This window comes from Toxorhynchites rutilus, chromosome 2 (assembly GCF_029784135.1).
Source record: "Toxorhynchites rutilus septentrionalis strain SRP chromosome 2, ASM2978413v1, whole genome shotgun sequence".
Taxonomy (NCBI): Eukaryota; Metazoa; Arthropoda; class Insecta; order Diptera; family Culicidae; genus Toxorhynchites; species Toxorhynchites rutilus.
In genome coordinates this window covers 263,145,547-263,170,971 of record NC_073745.1, presented here as the reverse complement: position 1 = coordinate 263,170,971, position 25,425 = coordinate 263,145,547, and the positions used below count along the sequence as shown (strand labels likewise).

The 25,425-nt window shown below is 38.8% G+C and overlaps 1 protein-coding gene across 5 annotated transcripts in view; it reads right to left on the bottom strand.

Annotated features, from left to right (window-relative positions):
• LOC129769366 (ion transport peptide-like) overlaps window positions 1-25,425 on the bottom strand; it is a 94,704-nt gene that overhangs the window by 35,679 nt on the left and 33,600 nt on the right. Inside the window, exon 1 of one of the 5 annotated variants that reach the window (XM_055771593.1) lies at window positions 9,851-9,989. The exons of the other annotated variants lie outside the window; for them this stretch is intronic. The gene's annotated coding sequence lies outside the window, so the exon portion shown is untranslated. Of the gene's footprint in view, window positions 1-9,850; window positions 9,990-25,425 lie in introns of those variants that run through there. 5 annotated transcript variants of the gene reach the window in all.

Here is a 25,425-nt window from a genome sequence, read left to right as displayed (position 1 = left end):
CAACTTTTGGGTTCTTCCGGAGGGCCTGCTTCATAATCGCTCAATATTTCTCTATTGGGCGAAGCTCCGGCGCGTTGGGCGGGTTCATTTCCTTTGGCACGAAGGTGACCCCGTTGGCTTCGTACCACTCCAACACGTCCTTTGAATAGTGGCACGAAGCGAGATCCGGCCAGAAGATGGTCGGGCCCTCGTGCTGCTTCAATAGTAGTAGTAAGCGCTTCTGTAGGCACTTCTTAAGGTAAACCTGCCCGTTTACCGTGCCGGTCATCACGAAGGGGGCGCTCCGCTTTCCGCAAGAGCAGATCGGTTGCCTCACCATGTACTTTTTGCCAAACTTGAATAGTTTCTGCTTGCGAATCTCCTCCGGAACGCTGAATTTGTCCTCTGCGGAGAAGAACAACAGGCCCGGCAGCTGACGAAAGTCCGCTTTGACGTAGGTTTCGTCGTCCATTACCAGGCAATGCGGCTTGGTCAGCATTTCGGTGTACAGCTTCCGGGCTCGCGTCTTCCCCACCATGTTTTGCCTTTCGTCGCGGTTAGGAGCCTTCTGAACCTTGTATGTACGCAGGCCCTCCCGCTGCTTGGTCCGCTGGACGAATGAACTTGACAAATTCAGCTTATTGGAAAAATCCCGGACCGAACTTCTCGGATCACGTCTAAACTGCTTAACTACGCGCTTGTGATCTTTTTCACTGACTGGAGCGTCCATTTTTGCCGTTCTTCACCTTCCGGTCGATGGTTAGGTTCTCGAAGTATCGTTTTAGTACTCTGCTGACCGTGGATTGGACGATTCCCAGCATCTTACCGATGTCCCAATGTGACAACTCCGGATTCTCGAAACGAGTGCACAGGATTAATTCACGACGCTCTTTTTCGTTCGACGACATGTTTCCAAATTTACGAAAAATTGACAGTGAAGCATGGCCAACGTGATCTATACACTCTTATCTGATTATAAGCGAAAGCTGAAGATATAATTCCTAAAAATTAAATTTCTACAGCGTTTTTTCCGTGATGCAATTTGATGTGACACACCCTTTAGCTTGCAGTAGTTTCCGGAAGCGTCTACCAACGGTCAGCGAATATTAAGGCGACTTTTTCAAATGAAATCCTTTAAATATACTTTACTTAGTTCCAGGGAGCTCTTCACAACGGGCAAAACGGAGACGGAGAAAAAGAAAGATCGATCCAAGGTAAATACAACTTGGATCAATAGATCGATAAATGTGAAGGTGGAGGAATGGTTAATATTTATACATTGTATATTTCATTTTACATAAGATAAATGAAACTGAAGCACACATTTGAGAAACTGGATAAAACAAGATAATGTTTAGAAAACTTGTTTAGTTTTTAGGAAACAACTGTTTGACTGGAAATTTGAAAAATCGAAATTTTGTTTTCGATGTCAAATGACTTAAAAATGCATGAAACATCGAGATCTGGCGTTATCTCAAAAAAAAAGTTTTGGTCGAAAATCGACCTTTTGGGACTTAGCCTGAGTGGCAAAAAAATCAAAACTTTGATTGCTTTGAGGCACCCCTAAATCATGTTCGATTAAGCTGAAATTTTGCCTCAATTTCGATTGCACCTCCAAACGGTTATGGACAGAAGAGAATGCTGTTCAAATTGATACTGGCGAAACCATTAAATCAATTTTAATCGAGCTTTGGGCGAAAATCGACCATGGCACCGAAAAAAGGCAACACAAATTGATTTTGTTGAATTATAATGCTTTATCACACGCTGCAAAACCGGTCAAGGAAACGAATGAGTCATTTGGTTGGGAAGTTCTTTCATATGCGACTTATTCGCTAGACTTGCCCCCTTTCCGACTACCCCTATTTACATCGATGGGATACACATATCCTAGGCAGCGCACAAAATGGGACAAATTTACAGCTATCTATAAAAAAATACTTCGAATAAAGTAGAGTTTTCATTTTAATGCATCAAACTTAAGAACATTGTTTTTGAGAATCGAGAAAGATTATCTCATCGCATTACCCGAAGAATTTGGAGGTTTTCCTAAAATATACGATTATTCTCCAATGTCTATGACACTATCAACCGGCTCGTCAAAATATCCAGCAATGCAGGGATGCACTCGCTGGTGACATCACTACTGATAGCGCATACTTTAATCTCCAACGACTTTTCTCACTTTCATCCAGAGCGGTCGGCGAACGCAAAAGCATACATTCTGGGCAGCATTTCTATTGGCGTATCAACTGCACTGCCACCGCTCATTCATCAACTGGTAATAAATCACAATTCGCTCTCATTGATAGCTGCCAGCTGTACACACATAGAGCTGATTGCCGCCTCGTATGCACACTCTAATTGATCCAATTGAATTCGATTTTCAGTTGCGACTCAACATTCCACAGCCAGATCAATCAATATTATTAAAGCCAAACTGTCTGTGTATGAACCATAACGCGTTTTGGATCCTATAGACCTCTATTCGCACATGTCGCAAGAGTTCCGATGCAATGATTTAAGAGACGGTTAAAAATAGCGCATCTCTGCGGCCCAAGACAATTCTCACAGCATAGCTTTCCATGGCGATAATAATGTTAGATGTGTATGCGTCGGAGTCCGTGAACGTTATTCCAGCTGTTTCGGGTGCGAACTTCGCCTCCTCTCCATTGCTCCACAGCTTCACAGCTGCCGACGTCTTCGATTTTTATGGTTGGATAATTGGCTTCCAATTACAATTGCTATCGTCTTCGAATTCGCGTGCAGTTTTCCGCCGCCGCATCGACCTTGTTGCTGCGGATATGGTTTGTGTCAGCACCCTCCTGCCCACCGCCACGCTATAGGCCTACGCAGAGACCGAACTGGGGATACATTTATACCTCACAAGTTGTTAGCGGCTAGTTCAATTGAGCAACAAAGAAAACATCTCTTTCATAAATGAAGCGCTCAGCTCAGTTACCTTCGGGCATCGCGTTGCCCCGCAGGACACCGCCACGTCACCGCCGCGCGCTCGTCTGTTGCGAAGGGGTTTCAAAGTCCAACGAGAAAATTTCTCATCCCAGTTCTATCGACCAATTGCGCTAGATTGCATTAAAGTACATTGTACCATGTGCTTTTGCATTCTCAGGCGGACCGCCGTCATTAAATTGTGCACTGACTGCCGCGGCGGCTACTAATGCCGTGCTGATGCTGCACCGCAAGCGCCGCTTACATACGCCAATAGCGCAGAAGGAAATGCATCATGCATATATGCATTGGCAATACGAACGCTGTTGGGCGACCTAACTTTACTACCATTCGCACTGAGGGCTAGTGTCTGTGGACATGCAACTACTACAGCCCCACACTGAACAGGGAAACGGGCGGTTAGGGCTACTTCCTGTCCAACCACACCAACACAAAACCGGGTGGAGTGGCGACGGGCGCTGGCTGCTGGATCGTATGCTGCCGAGATGATAGTCGTCAACGTGGAATGTGATGCTCGTCTAAATTGCACTCCTGGTACACGATGACGGTGATGATGGTAGTAACAGATACAATTCACACGCCGCGCTCAAACTAGTCAAGACTGGTTCCATTATCTGTGCGGCTACATAAGTAGTATTCTAGTACGCCAATAATTACATCGAATTTATTTTTAGAACGTCGTCGGTCTTGGCCGTGGGAAGAACTAAATGGTGGAAGGAAGTTTTTGCTCATTACCTGTCAGAGGCAGCCGCGCTGGCTGGTTTCTGAAAGAGTACGCACTATAAGTGAGGGCATTCATTTTTGTTTGTATTTATTTTCCTTATGTATTTCTAAATTCGGTTCGGTGCTTCTCTTTCGATGTTGTTTATCTTTCCAAACACGATGCGGTTCCATAATATTCATTCGTCATGTCATAAATTCAAAGAATACAGTTTATTTGAAATGAACCGACATTGACATTTCAGCGCAAGGTGTGGAGAACATTCGTGTTAATATCTACTAGTGGCGTTGACTATTAGACCGGGATTTTGTCTACCATTACTCCACATGTCTTCAATTGATTTGCTACTGAAGAGTAGATAGTAATTGACGAATGAGGTAATTTGACAAATGGGAAATGGCGTTACATACGTTACGAATATTTTCCTTCCGACAGTAACATGCAGCAAACTGTTGTAAAATTTGTTGTTCTGCGCTTAAATACACGGTGTCGTACAAGATCACTATGGTCGTAGCATATTTCTTCCATTTCACATTCGCCAGAATGAATGACCTGCGAGAAAAATCGTTCTGCCAGATGCTAGAAATTTATTCGATTGTGGAAATTATACCAACTTCACTGCTAATAATGTCAAACAGGAACATACGACGACGACATCTATATGAAACTGCGATGTTTCGAGAAAGATGTTTCATGCAGACTTCAAGGACACACGTCTGGGTTGACCTTCGTCTATAAACCCCTACCCGTTTTATTTAAAACGTCACACATCAAGTGATTTGACTAGCCTGCTGAGCGTTTTAGCGCCTCATGTTTTTCAAGTACCCACGAGTGAGACTCGATGTTATACGAGAAAGAGTTAAGCCCACTGGCGGGTTGCACAGCAATTGGCACAATGGTTGAGCTTTTTATAATTAATCCGATAATAAGGAGCAGTAAAAGCTAACTTGAGATTAGAATTATAGAATCATTTGGTCTTTTTGTTTAAAAAAAGACACCACAACGCAAAATTTGCGAGAAAATAAAACTTGTTGAGACTTGCTGCGAATGTACTCTGTCAGATATTGGTTTAGACGCTTTCAGAGTGAAGATTTTGATATTAAAGATAAAGAATGCTTTGACGCACAGACAAAGTTTGGTAAAAAAGCTACTCGAATCGGAAGAAATCATCACGGGATAACGCTATCAACTACAATTGAAACGTTTGAGCCATGAGTTGTAGAATAAAGCAAAGCCAAAGGAAAGCCTTTTTGAGAGCCCTTTTCAACGGTATTCACCCGATACAATCCTTTATATCATCACTTATTTCGAAGTATAACACATTGCCGAATTAAACAGCGCTTCCATTCTTATGAAGATACCAAACTATGGGTCGACATTTGGATAGCCTCAAAAACAAATCATTCTTCCAACGTGAAATTTAAATGCTGCCAGAAAGACGGGCTGGAATGCGATGGATACTATACGATTATTTCAAAAAACTCAAATTTTCATGAAAATATCACCGAAAAACTATACTAGGGCTCATGTAAATCTACGACGTCAATCACTCGTATGAATAAGTTCAGTGATTTTCAACCGGTGGGGAAGTCCCTCCTAGTGGGGAAATTGGTCATTAAAAAGGGGGAAATGTGCAAGGGAATATTGCACATTTACCCCACTTTGAAAGATGACAATGATTAGCAAAAATTGGCACAAAAACTTGATTGGATACGCTAAAATTTGCTATCCTCGGCAAACATTTCCAAATCTGAAATGTAATGTTCAATTGAAAAACTTCACAATGTTTGAAAGACATTCGTCAATTAATGATGATGGAACAGACGACGAAACAGTACAGAAGCCCATAAAAAAAGGAAATTGTACAGCATTTGTTCACACTTTTTACAACAAGTTAAATTTGAAACATATTTTCCTTTTATCAAACACAAATTTGGACATGGTTTGAAATGCCTTCCGACTGCAGTGACGAAAGTTTCGGATCAATTTCATAACAAACTCATCAATCTTCAAATGATCGATTCTTATCCTGATATGCGGAAAAAACATTATGAGAGTGTTGTTGTCTTTTGCGTACAATTTATGTGAATCTTGGTTTTTAAAATACTGCGGATGGGAACAAAGCACCGTAACAGAGTGAATATCGAAGACATGAGGTGTTTTTTTCGACAACGTTCTCAAGAATTACGATTTTGGCGGAAATCGTTCAGGCGCAGCTGCCATACTGACTTGCCAAACTTTATATTATATATCCTTTTTGTAATCAGATACAAGTATAAAATCAAATTTGTTGCGAATATAACTTGAAACCCGTTTGTTTGCTAGGGAGCTGTTGTCTGCTTTCTTTGTTCTTCCTAATTTTGTTGGCACATACAAGTATTTCGCTCGATACAATGGAGGTCTGAAGAGAAGAGAAACATTGCGTCGCAAGCCACACACCTATGCAATTCCCCAGCCAGTCAACACGGATAAATGTCGCTGTTTCGCTCCAAAGCGACCATTAATATTTCTAATGAAGAATCGCCTGTGACTGCATGTAATGTGTCTAAAAGAGGAGATGTATCACGTGCAGGACACAAATTATGACATATGAGCTGCTTGTTCTCGAGAGAACAAGAGCTGGCCCATTAACCAACTATCTTTAGCTGCTACAATACAATCATGGCGCTTTTCAGGGACACCGTATCTTTCACTGAAGTGTTACATCAATGTAGTTTTCGGTTGAAAACTGAAAGGGAGAATTCGTTTCACTTTGGTCGAATTTACTGTTGCCGGAAAGTGCTGCATAGCATAATCTGTGGATTATTCCTTTGGGAATTATGATTTTGGGAACATTGCAGATGTAATTCAGATACTGATACAAGTTTCAGATACTGATCCAAGCGATCAATCAACAAAACATACTATTGCTGAGGCTGAAAGTAAATTAGAAATTGGTTCGCTGCTGACTCACAACAACTTAAATGTTGGTACTCAAATAACAGAAGGAGCAGTAGATCATCAACATGAAGGTCTACGAAAAATGTATGCATGATAAAATTAGGCGTTGATCTACAAATCATTTCAAAATGTGATTCAGTTTCAACAGAAACGTACATCATTTTCATCATGAGGTAACAAAAAGGAGATTATATTTTATTGACAGATGTGTCAGTTACACTCAGGGCATACAAGGTTCGCCTTTTTACGTTGGTTGTTTGTCAAATTTCATTTGAAGTTTCATAGTTGTTGAAGTTACTAAACAATACTATAGAATTTGATAAAAAATACCAATCCATAATATGGTTTGACTCGCGTAACCATTCGAATTAAGAACCACCTGTCGTTTGGTGTGAACATAAGGCTACCGGCACTGTTAGCGGATTTCTAAAATCTGGTAGACCTAAGCATTCTAAGGAACTTTGAGGTAGGTTGAAAAAAAATCTTCATTTTAAGAAGTTTACAGTTCGGTGTAAGATGTCATTGGGCCTTACTTTCGAGTGTCCGTATGACAATTAAGAGAATAATATGATAGCATGTATTGAAATATGTTGAAAGTAGAAATGCTTCAGAACAGCAAGAAATATTTTATTTATATTTACAGGAATACGGTTCGGGCTCGATCATCCTGAGTATTGGTTTTTTTCCACACCTAATAATCGGAATCATCTGGATCATTAATTCTGCACTCGACAAACTTAAATTAATTTTTTTAATTGTTTAATTCGTACTTACGGAGGCTGAGTGAAGTTTATTCAAACCTAGTTCAAACGACCGGAAGAAAAATAATAAAAAACGTCGAATAAATTGATAAGCTTACACTTCGGACGGGTAAGTTTTGGTTGGAGTTTGATGTCCTGTACGACAATCATATGGTGAACAGCGTTTTGCATCCAAGCACATTTTTCTCCGATGGCGAGGATACATTTTTTCAGGAATCAAATGCGTCATCTGTTTTGGAACCACATCAACGATTGATGTGAAAGAGTCTGAAAATTGGTGCCCTACTTCAGTCTCGCTGCTATTTTCAATAGACTTCAAATGATCAAATTATAAATTACATTAACAAATTATTTTGAATTCATGATTTGAAAATTGGCCAAATCCAACAATTTCGCCCAAAATTAAGTACTTCGTGCAACCTCCCTCGGCACTAGTGACCGCTTGTAAGCGACGTGGCATTCTTTCCGAAGGATTAGCATGTCTGTGCAGATCTTCGTATAGTGTATTGGTCTAAATGGTATTGTCCACTTTGGAGTCCAATATTACTCGTACTCGTACGTTAGCGAAATCGTTTCAATTGGGCAAATCAACTGTCCCGAACGTAGTAAAGGTGATCGAGAAATATTTGTCGTCAGGTTCCGTGTAAATCGAAAGCCGGAAACCGCAGTAGCGACAAGTGAAGTGATCTGCTTTTTCAAGCGGAACTCCAACCTCTCCTAGTTGTCCAGCTGGTTACCACTGTAGGGGTATCGTCAAAAACGTGCAATGCGAGAAGTGTAAGAATGAAAGAAACAACGAATACACTCTTGTCAAACCTGCTATTTCGCTTTGGTCATGTAAACGTTCTGACGAACAGAATCTAGGGAACAAACCGAATTATCACAACAAATTGTCGGCCGTCAATTGAGTCTTGATCAATTGAAAGCCACGATCATTCATCCGACGAAAGTTGATCTCAATGAACAACATGACAAGCGGCTCGAATGAAGGAGTGATCATTCACCAGAACGAATGGGATATATTGAGCAGTGATCTGCATGAATGAAACACGTCCATTTGTCAAATCAGTTCATGAACGAAGTGTTGTCAAACTTTACTGAACAAATGTATTTTATGACTTTAAGGGGATGGATCAAAAATTAAATTCTTTTACAATCAAAAAAACGAAAAATATATGTTTAAAAAAATTAAAAAAAATGTATTGACTTGATTATATACAGGACATATACTAATATACAGTGGAAAGAAATCGGAGACTGAATATAATCAAGTCCGCCATGTGCTGTAACTTGAGGATTTTAATTTTCTACGTTTTAATTGGCGAACTCTGGCGAACTGGTATGAATTCAAATGGAAACAGCATTAATTTACTGAATTAGTACAATTCCATTTTTTGTTAGTTTTGTGAGAACTTGAACACAGGCAGAGCTGTTGTGTAGGTAGGCTTAAGAGTGATTCCAGACGAAATTTGTGGAAGCATAGGCAACCAGATGGCTGTAAATACTACTCCTATTTGAGCTTTTACCCCGTTTACAACATAGTATATAATTCCTGTTGGGTACAAGAGATCAAACTGAAACCATTTTCTCACAGTTGCAGCCGCCAACAAGCGGTAGCAGCCACTGAGGCGTCGCTGTGGAGAATGAACGCGGTCAAAAACAAACCCGTATGAACCGCCTGTCGCCGGTTGTTGGTTCGAGCGGGACGGCATGAATCGGCAAAAATGGCACACAAGAGCCGCCAAGAGTTAGTGAGCGCTGTCCGAGCGGGTGCGCGAGCGAGAGGCCACGAATGTAATCGGTATTAACGATCACTTACAATACTCGGCGATATGTGTATGAATGGCACACCATCCGATCCCCGTATGAGCGTCTAACTTGATACGATCGCGACAGACAGTATGGTACCAACAGGCGGCGGCTCGCAAAGAAGCAACCGCAGCAGCAGCAGCAAGAGAAGCAACGAAACGTTTGCACTTTGCGCACTCTGCTGGTCCCTCGACCAGAAAACAAAAATAAGTCAGTAACGACTAATAAAGTGACTGCCGTAGAGTTGTTTTATGTCTGGCCGCATTTTATGCGATATAAATATAACCAAATCAGTTCGTTTGTATTCCGCTAGTGCTATCCGCGAACGACCACACCGCGTGCGAGTCCTTGTGCTGGTATCAACATCGCCGATCTAACATTTCTTCATTTGTAATGAACCTGGTACGCAGGTATTCCAATGAACCTAAACAAACGCGAAACAGAATGTACGGAGCTTGGTTCGCACTGAAGTGGACGCAACAGCAGCAACAGCAGCAATGCGCTGCATACGGAATAAACCCCCTCGGATCACACGATCGGCGAGAGGAATTTTTGCAAACACTTCAGAGACAGGTACACCAATCCATGTCAGGCCAGGCCAGGGCCATGAGTTATTGCACACACTAGAGGGCTGACAACGATAACTAAGAAAGGAATGCGAACCACTTACTTTGACGATTGAGTTTCTACGCGGGAACTCGGATCGGATGGATTACAGTAATCACACACAGTTCAAGATTCGATTCGTTCGTTCAAAGGATCGTTTAAGACTGAGTGCAGCGCAATTACACCACCACCGCCATTGCTGTTGCGGCGGCAATCGAATTACGACTGCGTGGGGAGATTGTGTATTGTGATTACGGCGAATTTCGATTCGCGAAAATTCAAACTATCGTTTTCAAAGTATGAATCAAGCGGATAAATCCACAATTTCTTAGAGTGCATCTATTCAGAGTTTAAATATAAGCTACACATGACGTACGGACGTTGACATGGAAAAATATTTACATGATACTATCACCAAGTGGGGCTGTTGTATTCACGTGCATCAGCTTCGAATACAAATGAGCTGAAGCTGTTTATTCTGCGCAAGCTAGTTCGATGAAATTCAAACAATTTATGAGCAATTTGTATCACATGCATTCCCTGGTTGGAACAACTATATATCCGACTGACAGGCTCACAATTTGTTAGTTAAACAAATCAATCACTCTAACTGTAACGAAATTTCTCCGAATCACGTGGGCGCGAATTCCTATTCCACAGCCAAACAGCGGCCCGTGATCTAATTTTATTCTACTTACTGGTGTGATCATCCATTGATAGAAATACTCGGATTCATTCATTTGCTTCAATAAACTTTTTAGAAACGGACGATACCATTGAGCAATTCTCGGATATTTGTTTATTGATATTGGGGGATGTTTACGAAGCCATAATTACCTTCGAAACGGACGGCTCGATTGTGCGGTTATAGTCCATCTATTGGCAAAACCATACAGGTTGACGCGTAAAAACCATAAAAAAGCCATAAAGACGCCAACCATACGAGCGCGTCAATGGTGTTCAAATTTAGCAAAGTATCTGCGTGGTTTGTGAAATTTGAACAGCACAATGTAAATACTGTAGACATACTTTTCTAGGCCAAATTACGTTTCCGCTTGCTAATTATTTGTACAATCACAGCTTTTTCGTGGCAATCGTAAAAATAAACGTTTTTAGGATCGGTAAACTATTAGCGTTTGGCGTTTACCCGTCCGCCTGGCGTCAGTTTGGCAAACTCGAAAGTGTTGAAAATTCACAAACAATTTACGTGATAATTTGAATGTCATCTTCTTCTTCTTCTTCAATGGCACTAACGTTCCTAGAGGAAATTCGCCGTCTCAAAGTAGTATTTATTACTTGCGTCATTTTTATTAGTACTTAGTTGAGATTTCTATGCCAAATAACACGCCTTGTATGCATTCTGAGTGGCAAGCTCTAGAATACGCGTGATCACAGTGCAAGTCGGAGGAAATTTCTTTGACGAAAAATTCCCCCGACCAGAACGGGAATCGAACCCGAACACCCGGCATGTTAGTTATGACGCTAACCACTCGGCCACGGGAGCACAATTTGAATATCATACAGGCTTGAATTGAGTGTTCCATGTATCCCCGTTCTTTGACGGCTGATGTTTGAGGTCTGTATCCGCAATAATCTGGACAAAAAAAATGATAAAACAACAGTGAAGGTGTGGACTTCCAATGTCACTATTAAATATGAGAAGATATGGCTTACAATTAACACATTCAAAATATCATTCTTCTTTTTTTAAATATTAATCCTGAACTTTACCCTTCACTCCAGCCATAAGTGTGTGTAAGACTCTTTAGTGACATTTCCTGTAGCTCTCCATATATGCCCAGATTTTTTTGGGAAGTTTCAAACCTTTTTTATTCTAGAATATCCACGTATTGCACCTCTACCCATTGCTTTATAAAAAGTCGGCCCTGAAGGTTGTTGTTTGAAGTCTTCTATAATGTAAATTCCATCGTCCAATAACAAATAATGAAAATTTCGTGAGGTCGTGAGCTTTTGACTTTAAATTATTTTTGACTTTGTATGACTTCAGTAAACAATAGATTTGGGCAAATCCAGGTTTTTTACAAAGTTGGGCTTACTACTGTACAAGATCCGTTAGCGCTCATTTTCTTTTCATTCGTCGTCTTAAAAGCTGCTTATAAAAAATCGAAATCAAACATACCCTCTTTTGGTACCAGGTGATGTCAGGTGATTTTTTCAAATGACTTCAAATGGTACGAAAAAATGTGTTCAAATGTCTTTACAATCTTATCGGAGGAAACTAAAATTCATAACTTACTTTTGAACAAAGGTTAATAGATTATTCAATGTTTATTCCAATTCGTGTTATTATAGAGCGCATTTCATTAAACTTATCTCGAGTATTTGATCTTTATTTCAATTAATGTGAACAAAGAATATATTGCGCAACTGTGAACTTAATTTTATATGTTTAGAAAAAGTAAGTTTTGAAATGATAATTGATAAACTGTTGATTGAGTGAATATAGCCCCAGTTCTCCCACAAAAACGGAACTGTGATAACCATATTTATAAAACAATTATTGAAATGGTATGTAACCGGAAGATCTCCGATTTGTGAAGTGGTCGTTTGAAAGTTCTAGCTTAATCTATTGTATAGTATAGGACCATAATAATAAAAACACTATGCCACAATCATTTGAATTCTCGAGCGTAAATTCCTACAAGGAATTGTTTATAACGATATTGTAGCGAAATTAAGAAAGATAGAAGCTGGGTGCGTATAAATTGTAGAACGATTAGAGAGCCTTAATTTGGTTGATAGAAACAATCGAGTTTATTGTGAAGAAAATTAATAATAATAAAAAAAACCCTTAAAACCACTATCTTTCAAGTTTTTCACTTTATCCTGTACTGTACTAAATTTTCTCATCTTTAAAAAGAAGGCAACAGAATTGTCTTACGTAGCGTACTTTTCAATGTAGTTTGAGGCAAACAGAGCCCGACACAAAAAAAGTTGTATTACTATTTTTCTATCCCATCTGTTTATTTCATCAGACTCGTTTAGCAATTCAGCTGTCACAGAGCGGAATTTATTTGTGTACATTTATATGTCACGATAATTTTGTTGTATATGACACAGTAGCCATTTAGTCAGATGACTATCTGACTGACTATATCCGTATTCAGTTGGAAATGACTTTTGGATTCTTCACGCAGTTTCTCCGCCAAAACGACTAAACAGTCAGTTGGGCGTTTAGCCGCTATCTTCCTCTACCGACTCGACTATATCATTTCATTCTTCCTTGTCTTCATTGCCTTTTGAAGTGACTTCTCCCAAAACGAATTCGTTCCTCTCTTTCTCCCATGTATCATGTAGGCATGCATCGATGTTTGAGTTCAATGTGGTCTGACATACGCTACAGGTGAGCTAGTTTTTTTTTGTATCGTAGACGAAAATTACTCACACGTATAAAATAGCGTGCAGTGTGTGTGCGCTATTTTGCACGCTATTTACTAATACTAACGCGAAGATCTTTAAAGCATACCTGATAACTGTCTAAGTTCGTTGGTTTGAGTTCACGATGGGTAGACAATAAACCGTCCATTGATGGGGTAACTACTTTTTTGCATCAGAAATCAAGTTTTCGTTTCTATAATAAGATTGCGTAGGCGTTCAATTTCGTTCTAAGGGGGTAGAAATGTGGATTAAAGTCAGTTGAATGAAGAGGCAGATTTGTATTCATTAGACGCGTCAGTTAGAATAACCACTGACTGGACTAATTTATCAGTCATCCTCGCTAGTCAACTCTAGTCAATTCATTTTATAGTCCATTCATTTTTTTTGACGGCGACTGCCGAGGCAGTTCTAGTCGAAGCGAAGCTACTGAAAATAGAGTCGGTCTTTATTTTTCCCCTTCGAAGATTTCGGGCCCTGTTTAGATGTAAGAGTATTCAAATCTTAACGATACACATGTCACCTTTTTCAGCGTAAGAGTATTCCTATTGTTCGAATGTTCACAAATGGACCATAAACAGCGAGACTGTTGATATGAGGCTTCTATTGTTGTGTCTTAATAACCCAGTCTGCAGCCCTCGCTGACTGCAGACTATTTTTCGGCCGACTTAGTCAGTATAAAGAGATATGCATTCAGTTGGGTCGGTTTTCGTATTAACAGGCCAACTCGACCAAACTGTCTCCCGATAAAAAGTATGCCGTCTGCGGGGACTCTTATAATACCAATTACCGATGCAGCAGACCGTAATGTGAGGGGTAAGGGACACGCAACCATTTAGGCTACTGTTATTGTTGATTTTTGACCATATACATTTTTTTCGTCAAATAAGATCGTCCATCACCTCCTGAGAGATTTTGGACAAATTAAGTTTTTTCATGTGAGAAAGGTGTTTTCTGACAAAACAAAAAAATCAAACAAAATATTTTTTTTGGCTCGATTATATGCAGTAAAAAGAAATCGGAGACTGCATATAATCTAGTCAGCCCTGTATTATCGACGAGATTATAGTGTGGTACGACTATTCTCTGGAAGAAAATATTTGAGCATTTGCATTTGCACATTCATAAAATCTGTTATCATATGATCTAAACGTCCTGAAGTGTCTTGTTAGTTTACCAACCATCTTTAAAACTATGCTCAACCATTGATAATTGATATCAATATCTGTGTTCCTACTGAACAAGGATACACACACACCCACATTGCAGGGTGGACTGGATGCCCTAACAGAGTATTCCACCTGCACCTGACTGAGATCTTTAGAATTCGCTTCGGTAACTCCAGAGAAGTGGTCTACTTAGGACTCACTCTAGACAGTCATCTGATTTTCAGGTCTCACGTTGATAAAGTCGTGACAAAATGTAATATTCTGCTCCGGACGTTGTATTCGTTGATTGGCGAAACTTTAAACTTTGTCTGAAGAATCTGATGGCTGTCTATAAACATATGATTTATCCTGCAATTCGGTTCCTGCCTGGAAGGGCTGTGGACAGAAACACCGACTGAGACTCCTACGTGTTCAGTATAAATTTCTGAAGATAATTTTGAATCTGCCCCCCTGGGTGAGAACAACGGAGGTCCTACCTGGATACCCTGGAAGAGAAATTTTACAAATATATTCAGAAATTTAAAGAGAGATGCTCCTATTCCGAACAACGAAATGTCCGAACATTTCGTTGTTCGGAATTTATATAGTAATTTCATAGGTTTAGGTTAAGATCAGGTTGAATAAGTAGTTTGTTTTAATAAGTTTTTAAATAATTTGGAATTAATTTTTAAATTACATTCAATATCGTTAAAAAAATCATATCGTATAAAACATTCATTTCACAACGCATTTATCTTATCTAGAATTAAGATGCAAAGCATGTGTTGCTAACTTAACATGTAAGAACTTTGTATAAAACAAAAATCAAATGAAATGAATATATATTTGTGTAAAAGAAACAGGAATACGAAACCTGTATTTGTAATGAGATAATAAATGGACTGAAAATCAACTAATACAGGACAATCAACTAATAGTTGATAATTATATAGTTCTAATGCTAATCAAAACGGTACGTTATTTGATAACAGCTATCATATAAATACTCACTCACGATATGTTGAGCTTATCTTCTGTGTCTCATCAAATACGGTTCCTCGAAAAAAAAATAACCAGCTCGACAAGTTTAACAAAATGACAAAGACGACAAATAAAGGAAAATAAAATAATTATCCACAAATTCCAAAAATATAATCCCACCGTGTTGCGACCTACATGCACGACAAAATGTTGTGATCGCATGCCCGAAACGGGACAACACGCAAAGGGTAATATGATCGTAGAACATATCATCAGACAGACCTAAACTTAGCTCAGAATGACAAGTCCAGCAGGGAAAGAACAGTGTCTATGTGGTGGTGGCATTTACCACGAAAAGCTACTGACTAAGTCACACGCTAATAGGATGTCAGACATGTTAAGTAAAGATACAAACCGGTGCCGTTTGTCAATATGCGAACAGGCCCATTTCCGAAAAGCACACACACTGCCATTTAATCTGCTGGCCAGCAGAAGCCACAATTTAGCGAGAAAAAAAACTCGACAAACGCGTTGTTTTGTTTTCTGTGTAATTTTACCCCTCTCCGGCGGAATGTTCGGCTACTAGTGGCTGATGATGAATTGCTTCCGAGAAACTCCCGCACTTAATATACGATGTTCGCACCGCGGCGCAACATCAATCGGCGTACCTCTTTTCGGTTCAGAAGGGTATATCCATTGCTTATGCGGAAGGACACAAGCGTACCATTTTTGCGGAGGTCTCCGGTTCATAGAACACTTGGTCAAAAAGAGTAGAGTGTAACCGGAAAAAATGGTGTTGCGCAAATCAACAGAAATCGAAGCCAGAGACAGTAGATAAACAGCAGATAAGTAGGGGAACAAAAAAAAGACATGATAAACTGAATACAACTATCAAAAGCGGTGAAATTGCTCCCGAGTGCACCGATAAAAAAAGGCAACTTATAGCTAGAAGGCATCGTGAACTTGGAAGCGTTTGTTGCGTTTGAAGTAAGCTGGTAAGTTGCCGCGGGCCACATGTTACGACGATTGGCGTAACAGAGGAAATGAGAGCTGAAGATAAGATTAGCTGATAGCGTCATATAATGACAAATAGTGAACACTAATGGAATGGAACGTGTTTTGTAACACGGTTCAATGTTTTCTAGCTGACTGGCTGGCTTCTTGTATTCAACTTTGGCTCTACTATCTCATCGTCCCGTACGGTGGAGTGGCGTCTCTGCGGCCTGTGTGTGCAATGGAATGCACCTTTTTTTGAAGAAACGGATATGCCGGTGCGAATTATGCGATTTGCCTATTTTTACGCATGATGCAATCCAGGAAGGATTGAGTTAAATTGCGAAGCCTTGTGGATAATATTACTTTTTTTTATAGGGTTAATCATTAATCTCGGACACGATGTCTCAGATTAATATAATTCGCTTATTGTTTATTAACTTTGACACGCATTTTCCAGATACCTATTGAACTGATACATAAGCCAATTCGTGACATGTCGCATTGAAATTAGCGATAGATATTCTATCTCTACCAGTTGACACCACAGACAACCAGATAAGGCTTGTCTAGCCACGAGACTTCTATCGGAACACAAGAAACAATCGATCACGAGCGTCTTGTATTTTTTTTATCAAACTAAAACAATCAGGAAACATGGATTCAAACGTCATTCCAAGACGTGGAAAATACCATGGAATGCGATTGTTCGACGCGTCATTTCACGTTACTGCCACACCATAAATTTTCATATAACATTCTTAGGCTGACAAAATAGTTCAGGAATAAAAACGGACACGTAAGCCAAAAAAAAACCTTTTGATATTTTTCAAAAAATTTTATTGAGTTTATTCACAAAACAAAATAATCGAACATTTTTAGATAAGCCTGCTTAGTTCTCTACAATGAAGGAATATTTAGATGATGAAATTACGTTGTGAAGGATATTATGATTTTTGGAAGTTTAATCATTAAATTTGTCACATTCCAGATCGAAATTCTGTTTGACAATTATCATAAATTTCATGGATTCAACATTAAGTTGTGACTTTTCCGTTATCCACATATTGTTTATGGTAGAATAAAATCCTTTTAACAGATGTGCTACTACCAGGTAGACACAAAATATAGAGTAATTCTACGTCAAAACGATTGTAACGCGACTCAGTACAATTTTATATGATGAAATACGACTTCCAGTAAGGTTGCCAAATCAGAAAACGGGTCACGATTTTATTAAATAAAGTTAACGTTACTAATGTCGAAATATTGAACTCCCGGCCCCGTCAGGTTGACGCCATATGAGCCTTAATAAAAATATATATTTTGGATAAAAAAAAAACGTTACTAACAACTTTTGCTACAAATTAATTTTAATGATTTGCACGCCAATCGATTAGGAAATATTCTAAGATTTGTTTGATGTATATATTGTGGTTTCCTAATCCTCAAAGGTTTTATGCGTAACTAAATGTAAATGGAAATGTTTGAGAGTGTGCTTGCGTATTGCTCTCATGATGGCAAGAATGGATCATCAACAAATAATCTTCACCTGTTTCTACAAAACTATCCATCGGTCCTTTTAAAGCCCCTAAAACATAATTTGAGTTATTTGAAAATTTTAGATGTGTCCTAAAGTAATATCCGAAATAATGTAAAGCGAATTGATTTTTATAACTTTTTTGTCAAAAAAGAGTTTTTGTGAATTTCGACTTTCGTTGGTGCTTTGCACTCCAAGTGTATTTCGTGCTAAACTAAAGGGATGCAGAAAAAGAGGCTCAAACTACGGTAGACAACACTTTTAACTTCTCGAAGTTGGAGGAAATTATCGAAGCTTCAGACAGAACAAGTTATTGCTACATTAAAAATGAAAAACGGAGAGAATGCTGTGCATTGTTCAAAAGTGCAGAGTATTTCAAGCCGGATGTAATAACATTATTTTCCTGGGGTGGGAGTTGTATTCTTCAGCGAAAACTGAAGATGAAAGTTTGTTTCGATTGTTCTGGCCGGCAATAATTTTGTAGTCCTACGTTAACAATGCGGTCGAGTCTTAAACACCACCCTTCTTATTTTTTTTAATCTTGTATCAAGTAATCCATTCATTTTCCAACAACTTTGTCGTACATTATAGTTTAAGCAGACATCTGGATTCCGAGTTAATAAATATTTTAGCAAAGAAAGGTCAATGGTCCCAGATATGCTTTTTATAAAAAACAGTCGTAAATAAAATTGATGATGGAAATAATGATTTTGGAACATGTAACCATACGTACAAAAAATTAAGAGTCCGATTTGCAACTGGCACGAATTCTTTGTTACACATTTTTATCTCAAAGTTAACGAATTATAACTTCTTCAATCGTTTTCCACTCATAAAAAAAATCACAGTTTTAATAAATTTAGCATCCTATGTTTCACCTGAATTAACTAGAGTAAGGAGTGTATCGAAAAGTAGTTTTAAACATTTAACACGTTATTACACACAAACGTGTGAACTTTTTCTTGCCGTGTAATCAGAGTACGCTTTGTTTACATGTCAAAAATCGAAACACAAATCATTTAGTCGCGATCATAAAGTTGTTTTTGAAATGTCGCGGATTGAATTGGAAACTGAAAAAACTGAAAATTTGGAAAAGAATTCTGCGTAATTGGTACACCGAAAAGGGTGTTACATACCACAAAATAGCAGAAAGAATCAAAGTTTGTCCAGAAAGTGTTAAACGAATCGTCGCAAAGTTCAGTAATGAGTGTTCTTTCGAGGATCTCAGCAGAAGTGGACGAAAACCCGGACCAAGTAATCCTGAATTGGACCGAAAAGTTGTAAATTATGTTCGAAAGAACAGGTCTGCATCTATTCGTGATTTGGCCAAGGAGTTCAAACCATTGTTGGGATGATTCAGCGCCTTAAACAAAGACATGGTCTAAAGACCTATGAAAAGCAAAAAGTGGCCAAGCAAACACCGAAGCAGCAAGAGCGTATTTCGGGACCTCAAATTTATACCAAATCGATTTGTAGCCGATCTGGCGTAGTGGTAACATCCATACATCTCACGCAGAGATCACGAGTTCAATTCTCACTCCCGACATTCTTCCAAAAATGGAAGTAAAAGTGACGAACCAGCCGAAATGTGTTGAAAGTCACTATAATAGAGAAAAAAAAACCAAATCGATTGGAGAGAGTGTACCATTAGCGGATACGACTGTTGCGATGAAAAAGATAGGCCATAAAGTGTTCGTTTGGCAAGACATTCGCACGTTTGGCATGCGATCGTCATCTTTTTTACAAAAGGGACAATAAATGCCCAAATTTGAAGCTTGAAGAATAGATTGCTTCCACTTTATAGAAAGCACGAAGTTCCTCATCTATTCTGGCCGGATTTGGCAGCAGCACATTATGCCAAATCACTCTACAATGGTTTTCGGGAAACAATATCATGTTCGTCGAGAAAGACCTCAACTCACCTAACTGTCCCCAGCTGCGGCCAATTGAACGTTACTGGGCAATTGTCAAGGCCAAGTTCAAGAAGGAAGGTACAGTGTTTAAAAATATGTCAGAGTTCAAGAATAATTGGTCTGCAGCGTCCAGAAAGTGCACAAAGCAACAATAAGCTTGTTTTTTTTTCATTTCATTGCTATGTAAACTCAATATTCTTTAATAAAATTTACTTTTGTAAACACTTTCTGAACGAGTCAGTTTTATTTTGATGTTTGAAAGTTTAAGACTACTTTTCGATACACTCCTTATTAACACTAATCCTACCGATGTTTTATGTATACCTATTCCTACCAAAGCGGGTTAAGTGACCCTTTATGAATAGTTAGTGAACAATGAATCGATTTATATGGTTTTTTTTTAGAAACATAACATACCATATTTCTCCTGTATATTTTGACATTTTTAGGATAACAATTATTAGCAAAATAATGAAATTACAATTTTTGACACGCGAAATAGCATTGTAGTTTGGTATGGTTACTGTTAGCTCGCGTGGATAGTCAGCAAAACAATTCATTCTAATCATTCATTATTCTTTCACAAATACAACGAAATATATAAAGCTATGGCAAAGATGTGTAATGCAATGATTTTGTATCACAAGCACACATACAAATCTTTCTGATATCATATGAATGTTTGCACGGGTCAAATGACCCGTTGCGGTAGTTAGGGCAGATTACATATATTTCTCAGTAAAAAAAACAACAAGAGAGGAGTAAACACTGAAAAATACATTCAATGTATGTTTTAAAAAAAGTAGTGTAGGCATATTGTGTTATGACAATGTAATTTGCAAGAAAATTTTGACCAAAAGCTTAAAACGGGTAATTTGAACACTCGTGGTAGGTTTAGTACTAAGAACAGTTTGCGCCTCGAAAATACATCTCCTCTTTCACCTTGAAGAATTCTAATAAAATGATCAAAAATAAAAAACAACTTCAGCAACATTGTTTCTTTCAACAAAGCCGACTTATGTCTGAAAGGTCACTATCCGATCTCTGGTAGAAAGCAGTTACTGGTTTTTGAACAAATCGCGTAGTACAACAAGGCATAATTTTTTCTCTTCATATTCAAAATACGGTACAGATTGATAAAAAGACGGGACAGTAAACAATGGTCGAAAAACGGTACAGTCCAGTTAAAAACGGTACGTTTGGTCAGCCTAAGCATTCTACAATCGTTCCTCAACGGTATCGAAAACGAAAATAATTTTTCAGTAGGTACGACAACTTGTCACTGTTAGTCTCCCCACCAAAAGAACCAAATAATGTAACGCGAATGGCGCAATTCTATTTTTCGAGCACGCGCACAAGCCCACACGGAAGCCTTCTAGAAGTAGAAGATTTCAATGACCGCTCAGGTCGGTTGATAACATCATATCACCTTCGACGAAACGTAGGTAACGAACCTTACAAACCATTGCAGACCTATCTTAGGGGAAAATGTGATTCATGTTTGCTGGAAAATCCAATCCAATTATCTCTCAGGTGGATTTTCTGTGATTGGTATAAGCTAAATCATACACACTACCGGACACAACACAACAACAAAAAAACAAACTCTTGATCTCGGCTAGAGCCGACATATTGCCATAGACAGTCAAATGAACCACATCGATTGGGCGCTGGTGGTAACATATTAAGTGTGTTGTTTGCAAGCAGCGATCGCTTTTCTTTTTGCCACCGATCTGCTGTGTCATTCATTCTAATGTGTGGTACACCCCCTCCCCCCTCTTCACCACCTTTCGCGGGTGCACATTCCCCAACGTCATGATCTTCGACTTGGTGCGCCAGTTATGAATTCGTTCCACTCCCGACTATCCGGGTGTTGCCGGGCTGTTCGGGAACGACACAAGAAGATAAATAAATCAATTATTTGTAATTATATTTCTTCTCCTCGGCGCGTTGCGCATTGCAATGTGTCAGCAGAGTCGAGGGTGAGGCGGTGCGGTGAGACGGTAGCATTTTGTGCAGTTGATTTTCATTTTCTAGAAACAGCGCAAACCAGACTCGCTGGGATCGATGATCAACATCTACAGTAGCAGCAGCACCAGCAACGCTGAAATACTGAAACGACGAAGTACGTGCGTATTTGCGCGTGTGTATAGCGGCGGCGTCATTTAAACCGCCGATGTCAACGGCAGAAGTGACACACCCCTTTAGGAATTTCACAACGCAACCTGAATTCGCCTATTTGGGTGGACGAGCCTAGGTTAGCACCGGAGGCTTCCAAGAGCATTCGCAACTGGAGCTGGGTGTCAGTGATTTTTACTAGCACATTGATCCGTAACAGAGGGTTGCGACCTACGAAGAAACCGTGGCTTGAAGAAGTATTTTTTCAGTTCGTCGCACCAAATTCAAAAACCCATTCTTAGGTTGTGTGATTAGAAGTAGTCAAACACTCATCATCTCGTGGTGACACTACACTCGCAACGATTGAGCAGTGGTCGTGTTGATCAAAATAATTCGAAAGGCAATGTTCAACTTAATGCGTACCTCAAAAAGGCTCTCAGCTCTGGCATTGTATTCAAATGCAATGTGCTCAGAAAGGAATGCGGGCAATTTAAATGTCGAAGCATCGAACATAAAAGCGGCTAATAGAGCCAAAACTAGTACGACTCTGAGGGGAGATACTGGAATACAATGACGCCGATAGCGCCTCGCCCCACAGTCCATGATTGCCTGATGATTGCCAAAGAATGCAAGTGGTACCTACGTATGATTTCCCTCTGACATGTGCGCATGATTTCGAGGGTATATGGCTTGAGGTAATCACACGATCCAGGCGTAGAACCCGTACAATCAACATTTTAAATCCGTCGTTTAATTGATTTAATTGAATTCTTGAATTGACTTGAGGAGTTGACAACGGATTTGCAGGTTGCAATCTAGAGATCAATTCACTTAAATTCTGGGCACACTGTTGAGAATCGTACATAAATAATTACCCCGGTATGTCTTGCATGGGTATTGATGTATAAGCAATGAAATTGTTTGAGTTTGTATGAAAAATGTAATATTTTGGTGATTTAAAGGGTTGAGCCCCATGTCGGTCCATGGACGCGGACCAGACAGAAAATTCATTCGATTCCCCACTCGGTTGGGGCTGAACATGTTAATGTAGAATGGGAGAATGTTTCTTCCTTATAAAATAAATAAATATATAATAAAATTACATATGCGATGTGAAAATATTTTTTTTTATATATGATTGAGTAATTTTCAGCACGATACAAAAAAAAATCTAGTACACCTGTAGTGAATGTCATACGTTGAGCTTCTAATGATCCGTACTACACTGAAATTAATTTCCAATTGGATTTTATATGCGGTGAACAGATAGAAGTAGATGAAGAAATATAATCACCATTTATTCACAACTAATGTTAGCTGGAACTAGATTCTCATTGTGTCATCCCTTATTATGACAACCATTCGAGATTTAAAATGGCGGAGCAACAAACGAAAACAGTATCATTGCACAATTGCAGAATTGATGCAATTTTTTGAAGGCCATTTAATTTTGGGCGCTATTTCAAAAGTTCCATAAATATATTGGTTAAACTTACAGGACGGCTTCGTCTTCCCTGATATATGAAATCGGGGTTTAAAAAAATATTTTGATTTGACGTTTCATTAGATTTAAAGACATTTGGCATAATTTTTTTTTTTCAAATACCCCGATTACATGTAGTCCCCCTTGGGTGATTTTTCGGTTCTCAAAAAACTTAATTTTTTTTCTACATATCTACTGCCGGCGTTTTTCAATTTATTACACCACGTTCTATTCTGTTTTAATTAACTTGAATCCGAAGGTCATTCGACCCTGAGCATGGATGCCAGGGCTGGCACCCGTTTGTATACATTTTTTTTTAAATTTCAATGGCCTGTTTTCAAAGCAGTTTTTAAGCTATTAAAGTTTTTTGGGTCAATGAATAACAAAAATCACTCGTAGAGATTTTATCATTCGAATAAAATGATACCTCTTCGTCGAGCCGGAAAAGTAGTATTAACACTCAAAGGAAGAATCTACTGCTGATTATACAGCCATTCCATGCCAAAACGATATAGTGGTTCTCAGATTTTCGTCGAAAGTGGTAATTTTGTTCTTTCTTACAAAACATTAATTTAGCAAAACATTTTTCAATAATTCATAGCTTTTGAACCACTGAACCAATTTAGATAATGGACATATCAAATTGAAGCCAATTAACTAGTCTTTCCGTTCGTGTAAGAAAATCAGTTGCCAAAAATTAACTGAACATTCAAAATAGCCGTACTTGCCAGCATAAGTGAGAGACATAAGTACCAACATAATGCCACAAAAAATCTAGAATCGAATATACGTAACCCGCGTAAATTCGAAAGTCGCGATATATTTTGAACAAATCTCGTACGCAAACGGAATTATTCCCCCATATTTCAAATCGCCAACCGTCTTCTGAGATTGTCCACGCGTAGAATTTTATATCAAAAACCTGACTGTGACGGTTAACTGTGACCAATCGAAAGAAACCGTCTCTCGAAATGCTTCGCATTGTGTATAAATTATGTTCCGGAACACAAACTATCAACCTTATTCTAAAATTCTATCGAAACTGAATTATCCAAACGGAATGCAGTTTTGCACTCTGCAATCCGATCGACTCGATCGAAAATTAAACGTCTTCCGCAATCCGTTTTAAAGACATTGAGTTCCGTGTTCCGTTTGTGTGAAAGCGGTGATGGTGATGGTGATGATTTTTCGGGTGGAATAAGCGCAAATTTGAAACTAAAATTTTGAATGACTACCTTTCCGTACCAAATATGTTTAGTATGTAATGAAGTAACACATTTCTTGCAAGTGGTGAAATAATCTTTAAAAAAAATGTGCCTAATAATCGTTTTATATTGTATTGATACCATTTCATTCAAATTTTCACAATTTAAAACTGCATTCAGGCCAGCTAACCAGATAAAGAGTAAATTGCATCAGGAGAACGGATGTATCATTTTGATGTTTACTTTACGTCAACGCAGGGTTGTCATATTTATTTGCAAAGCTCAATTGAACTCGAGTTGATTTAATTGCAGAATGCCGTAAGAAGGATTCCTGAAATAGAGTGTATATCTAAACAACCAGGGGTGCCATCTAAGCAGTTTATTTTACCTGACCTAACGGTTACTGGAGATTATTATCTCAGTGTTTATCTTGATGATCCTAATGCGCCGAAATCGACCCGAATCTCTCAACCCAGAAAGTTGTGCTCTTCTACACAAAAAAATGCGCCAAGTCGCAAGGCAAATTCGGCACCCTGTGCCAAAATTTTTTGAACCAAAACCAAAATTTTATGACGACACTTGGGAGATTCTAATGGCTTCTACCATAGCGTAAAACGTCATTTCTCAAAATGAGCTAGACCTAGCATTTGAATCGCTATTAAATTGATGTAAAATTGAAGCTGGAGGAACAATTGAAATCAACAAATATTGAGATAACTTGACATACTGTGTATTTCAATGAAATTAGCCGTAGATAGAGCTTCTAGATTAGAACTAGAATGAGGTTAAAAAAAATTCAGTACACATTAATGAATACGTCAACGTTCAAGTAACAGCTGTCACAATGTGCAATAGATACATT